Genomic DNA, 6,967 nt, shown 5'->3' with positions numbered 1-6,967 from the left:
GGGGTTATTTTTAATACTAGTCCCTCAAATCTTTCGTCGATTCTATATTAGTCCCTTACATATTTGAAAGTGCTCATACGTCCCTCAAATCCTACGAGGCCTTATAATTTGGTCCAACAATGACCAAAATGCTTCTCGACTAATATTTTGTGAGCGTGGAAGAGCTATTTTTCTTTATATTTTAATTGTGTTTCCTATATCATTTTTATTAAACTGCCAAGCAAGAGAATTAGTTGTGTGTTATGTTGTTTCAAAATCTTTGTACCCAAAAAAAAAAGTCCTCCTATTTTCTTTATTGTGCGCAAAATCTCTAGAATTTGACATATTCGTAAGACAACACCCAAATGTTTTAAATTGTCATTTAACCTCTGGAATAATTTGTATTTTTCCGAACCAATTAGCAGATAACCCCCAGCCTTTATCGAGTTATGAAAATGTTTTGTGGTTAAACGGCGCCCTTGTACATTTTCTAGATGCCCTAACCCAAAAATTGGTCAAATCCGGGGGGTGGGGGTGTGTCCGGTGGAGGTTGGTGGGGTGGTTGTGAATTATTCTACCCATCCAAGTGAAATTAAGTCCGATGTCATTGATGAGTTGACCAACTGCCAACGAATCAAATCGAGAAATCACCAAATTGTCCAATTTATTGTATGTAGGGGTCCTCAACGTGTACAATTTATTGCTTACATGTTGCTTGTAAGAGTTCGAAAAGAACTAAAATATATACAAAAGTTTACAGAGGTTTCGAAAAAAGTTCAAGTTGCGTTTTTTTTTTTGGAAACTCAATTTGGATTTACTTGGTAAAAGCATTATTTCAATGAAAACCAGTAATTGATTTATAGACGCTACCATTTGAATGATTTATCACATACTAGATAGTCAAAAAATAATTTTATGTCGTAAATAATATTTTCACATCCAACTTATATATCTTTTAGGTGGAAAATAATACAAATAAGAAGACAATAAATTTAATGAAAATTTTTTGCATCTTTGGAATAGTATTTGAGATTGTTGTGCATCACACTTGCAGTTCAACTTGGAATGGAACGTACTCTTTCGTTGAGACTATTGATATAAATCTTCATATATACAAGACAGTGAATTCTCTAATTAATATATACAAGACTATATTAACAAGGAAAATTATTGCATTTCTCCATCAAGTGATAAGAATATAATTATCATTCGATTCAAGTAGGCTCCTTTCATTAATTTCCCTGTTTTCCCAACTAAATATAAATATTATTTATTTATTAACTGCATATTGGTAGGAGTTGTTGTGAATAAGATGGTCAATGAGACCAATAATTGAAGCTACTTTGGGGTTTTGATTACCAAAAAAAACCAATTTTCCAAAAGTTTGAATTAGACCAAACAGTTGGCTATCTGTCCTTGATCATTAAATCAAAGGGACGAGGGTTATTTCTCCTTTCTCGTTTTCTAAAGGCAAGAGAGAAGTTTCACCAATCTTTCTGGGAAGTATTGAAAGTTTAAGAGGTTGTTTATGAGACACCCTAAAGTTTAGGGGGTTTGTAGGGAGAAAAGTTACGAAGGGACGTTCACGGGAAGCTTCAGGGGCTTTTTGGTTAAATAACCTTCTTCTTGTGGATCGCATCAGCTTTGGGCTTCCCTGATAACTGGACCACTGAGGTCTGAACACTTCGCAATATATTGCATAATAATATTTTAACAATCAAAATGGGGAACGATGTTTTTTTTTCTCTGTTCAATTTAATATATAGTTGTTCTCGAGAAGATTTCTATAATCGATTCAATATATAATCAATGTCCTTTTGAAATGATCCATTGAGATTAATGTTTGTAGGAAAATTAAAGAAGAAATGAGAATAAAATTAGTATTTATCTCTCTAACTGACTTAGGAAAATAGTAAATACAATCTCTTACTGTAATCTCTCTCTAACTTGTTAGATCTAATAAAAACTTGAGATCTAAACTTTAAACTCATGATTAATTCAAAGAGATTAAAAAGAATCAAAAGGTGCGGAAGCATATACCTGAATCCATTGAAGAAAACATGATTAGGGTTTTGATGATCTTCTAACCTTAGGGTTTCTCTAGCCAAATTTCTCTCTAGATGGGGGTGAAGAGAATTAGAGAATGTAACCCTAGATTAGGGACCATAACCCCTTATTTATAGGTGTTGTACATTTGTAATTTGGCCCATCATCAAATTACAATTACAACATGGTATCTGCACATATAACCCCATGACTTATTTAAACACCCATTAACCCAAATTAATTGATCACTTTAGTGGGTTACCCTAAAGGATAGCAATACACACAGATTAATCATATGTGCCCACAAATAGATTTAATTAGATTTAAATCCAACAATCTCCCACTTGGGCACCATATGACTCTTTAAAGTGTGTATAACCTTATGAGCTCAAAATTGCTATCACTGAAAAAGGTATTTCCGAACAATCTCGTCCATTGACTAATCAATATAGGATCAAAGCGGCTTTCGTCACATTTATCGTGACTCGACCCATCAATGATCACATATACCAATACAATCAAATGACATAGATCAATCATGGATATGCAGCATGAAAATTACATGCAATGTGATCAGTACATGTCTATTTTTAACTGATCCTACTTTAGTGAGGTCAAAACCAAACATAATGTAACAGAGTGTTTGAACTGAAAAACTTTATTCTGATCAGACAATACAACCTAACATAAAGCACCACAATTACAAACTCCCACTAAATCATGATATCCTCGAATATCACCACACCCATATGAGCGGTGTGCTCATGAAAGACCTTGGGTGGCAATCCCTTAGTAAGAGGATCTGCTATCATGGAGTTTGTCCCAATGTGCTCTATGGATATCTGTCCATTCTGTACCCTTTCTTTCACAACCAGGAACTTAATATCAATATGTTTTGACTTAGTTGAGCTACTGTTGTTATTGAAATACATTACTACAGATTTATTGTCACAATATAACCTTATTGGTCTTTCCATATTTTCCAGAATGCGCAGTCCCGTGATAAAATTTCACAGCCATATTACCTGATTGGATGCCTCATAGCAAGCTACAAATTCTGCTGTCATATTGGAGGAAGCTACAAGTGTTTGTTTGATACTTTTTCATGATATAACTTCTCCTGCTAACATATAAATGTAGCCTGATATAGACTTTCTGCTATCTTGGCATCCAGCAAAATCAGAATCAGAGTACCCAATGACCTCCAGTTGTTCTGATTTTCTGTATGTGAGCATATAATCTTTTGTTTTCTGAAGATACTTCATAACCCTTTTGACTACTATCCAATGATCCATACCAGGGTTGCTTAAGTATCTACCTAACATCCTAACAATGTACGTAATATCCGGACGCGTACATACCTGAGCATACATTAGACTTCCTACAGCCGAAGCATAAGGAATCTTCTGTATTTCCTGAATTTCAAGGTTACCTTTAGGGCACTGATTGAGACTAAACTTGTCTCCTTTAGCAACAGGGGTATCTTCTAATCTGCAATCTTGCATGCCAAACCTTTTAAGTACTTTATTGATATAGCTCTTTTGTGATAATCCAAATATACCTCGAGAGCGTTCTCGATGTATCTGGATTCCTAATATAAAAGAGGCGTCCCCAAGATCTTTCATCTCAAAATTCTTTGATAGAAATCTCTTGGTTTCGTGCAACATGCCTATATCATTAGTGGCAAGCAATATGTCATCGACATACAGAACCAGAAAAATATACTTACTCCCACTGAACTTATGATATACACAGTCATCAACAATGTTCATCTCAAAACCGAATGAGATAATTATTTGTTGAAACTTATGATACCATTGACGAGGAGCTTGCTTGAGTCCATAGATGGATTTCCTTAATTTGCAAACCATATTCTTTGAGTCTCCTGACACAAAGTTTTCTGGTTGCATCATATAAATCATCTCATCAATGACGCTATTAAGAAATGTAGTCTTAATATCTATCTGATGTAACTCAAGATCATAATAAGCAACAAGTGCCATGATTGTTCTGAAAGAGTCTTTCGATGAAACCGGAGAGAAAGTCTATGTATAATCAATGCCTTCCTTTTGAGTAAATCCTTTAGCTACAAGACGTGCCTTATACCTCTCCACATTACCGTTTGCATCCCGCTTGGTTTTAAATATCCATTTACAACCAATTGGTTTTGTACCTTCTGCAATGTGACAAGTTCCCAAACCTTATTGTCTTGCATAGACTTGTACTCTTCATTCATAGCATCAATCCACTGTTGAGAGTTAGAACTTTTCATGGCCTGAAGGAAGTTGATTGGATCATCTTCCAACATTCCATTACTTTCCTCATGTTCTTAGAGAAATACAATATAATCATTCCTCATGTTCTTAGAGAAATACAATATAATCATCCGAAATAGCATTTCTCCTTTCTCTCGTGGATCTTCTTAGTGGCACTGGTTCTTGAGGTTGTTGAGTTTGTTCTTATGGAACAGGAAGTTGTTCAACATTATCATCTTGAGGTTCCGGATTTACTTCTTGGGCAATAACAAGTATAGGAACCTGAATATTGTTAAAAATAACTGTATGGATTGGATCTGATGCCAATTCCTCCTCAAAAGCAATGCCTCTAACCTTATTTCTCCCCCCAAACTCAACATCCTCAAAGAATATTGTTATTCCCGTCTCAAAAATATTCCTTAGTGTGGGATCATAAAACTTATAGCCCCTAGAGCGTTCAGAGTACCCAATAAAGTAGCTGCTAACTGTTTTAGAGTCCAATTTCTTTTCATTTGACCTATAAGGTATTGCCTCAGCTGGACATCCCCAAATATGTAAATGCTTTAAACTGGGTTTTCGACCAGTCCAAAGCTCATAAGGTGTTTTAGCAACTGCTTTACTTGGTACTCTATTTAGAATGTAAGCTGCTGTCTTAAGTGCTTCTCCCCAGAGTGACTCTGGTAAAGAAGAATAAGAGATCATACTTCTTACCATATTCTTAAGAGTCATGTTTTGTCTTTCAGCTACACCATTCATGCTAGGTGAACCCGACATGGTGTACTGTAGGACGATACCATATTCCTCTAGGTATCTATCAAATGGTCCTGGACGTTGTTCACCTGAACCATCATATCTGCCGTAGTACTCACCACCACGATCAGATCTAACGGTTTTATTTCTTCTGTTGAGTTGATTCTCAACTTCAGCTTTATAGGCTTTGAACATGTCCAAAGACTCAGATTTTTTATGAATGAGATATAGGTACCCATAACGTGAGTAATCGTCTATGAATGATATAAAATATTGTTGACCATTCCAAGATGCCGTAGGGAATGACCCACAAATATCCGTATGTATCAATTCTAAGACGTCTGTAGATCTTTTGGCACATAATCTCTTAACTTTGGTCTGTTTTCCCTTGATACATTCAACACATACGTCGAAGTCCGAAAAATCAAGGGAATCCAAAATGCCATCAGACACAAGACGCTCAACTCTACCTTTTGAGATATGACCCAAGCGCTTATGCCGTAATATCACTGAATTTTCCTTATTTAATTTATGCTTAGTACCACGTGATTCCACATGCAAGGATTCATTATAAGAAGCAATTGTATCGAGCAAATATAGGTTGTCATAAGTACTCAAGTAACCAGTTCCCATAATATTTGAATTAAAAGATAAATTAAATTGATTGTTTCCAAATAAACAAGAATAACCTGATTTGTCCAATACAGAAACTGAAATCAAATTCCGTCGTTTCCAAATAAACAAGAATAACCTGATTTGTCCAATACAGAAACTGAAATCAAATTCCGTCTAAAAGACGGTACTACAAAAGTATCTTTTAAGTCCAAATAAGAACCAGTTCCTAATAGCAACCTAAAATGACCAATTGCTTCCACATCTATTGATTGACCATCGCCCACAAAGATGTGTCTTTCAACATCACTTGGCTTTTGGTAGCTCAGGCAACGCTGCATAGAAACACTTATATAAGTAGTAGCACCAGAGTCTAACCACCAAGTGTTTCTAGGTACTAAAACTAAATTAACCTCAGAATAGACCAAAGTAAGGAACGTACCCTTATTCGCATGCCAGGCGTGATATTTGGTACAATCCTTCTTTACGTGTCCAGACTTGTTATAGAAGAAACAATCTTGATTATCCTTATGTTGTTTCTTCTGAACTGGACCCTTAGCAGCTTCATTATCATTCTTTCTTTTCTTGCCATTATCCTTAGTGTAAGGATCATGAATTTTTATACTAGTTAAAATATTTTTTTTAGTATTTTAAAATATTTAATTATGGTTTTTAAAAGAGTATTTGTATTTTTCTTGAATTTCTACAATTTTCTATGATTTAAAGTCTAAGTTTTATATTTATTTAAATGATATTAATATTTATAAATTAATTTTATGCGGTAAAAAATTATGGAATTTATCTGTTGCGTTATCGATGTTGTTACATGTTATTTTGAATAATACGTTGTATTATTTTTATTATTACGTATATTTTTATATAATACGTTGTATTATTAATTATGTATTATTTGTATAATTTGTTGTATTATTTCTACTGTTACATATTATTTGTCGTATTAGTATAACTTGTATGTTTTACTGTGTATATAATTATCCTATAATTGTTTGATTTTAAATATAAGTAATTATATTTTTAATTAATTCTTCTTATTTAAATTGCATGATTTCTTGTATTATTTCTACTGTTGCGTATTTTCAGTTATAATACCACATCTGGTACGTTTTGATGTGTAGATAATTTTCACATCTTTATTTAATTTATTTTGTAATCATTATTATTTTTAATTATTTTTCAAAACCCTAATTTTCTCTCTCTCTACATATATATAAATATATATATTATACATTTTCTCTCTCCTCCTCTCTCATCTCTTTCGTTTTCTTTCTTCCCCAAACACCGAAACCGCCGCCACGCCCACGTCC

The sequence above is a fragment of the Asparagus officinalis genome, chromosome 4, assembly GCF_001876935.1.
Source record: "Asparagus officinalis chromosome 4, Aspof.V1, whole genome shotgun sequence".
Taxonomy (NCBI): domain Eukaryota; kingdom Viridiplantae; phylum Streptophyta; class Magnoliopsida; order Asparagales; family Asparagaceae; genus Asparagus; species Asparagus officinalis.
The sequence above is the reverse complement of the archived record's forward strand: the minus strand, read 5'-3'. Positions refer to the sequence as shown.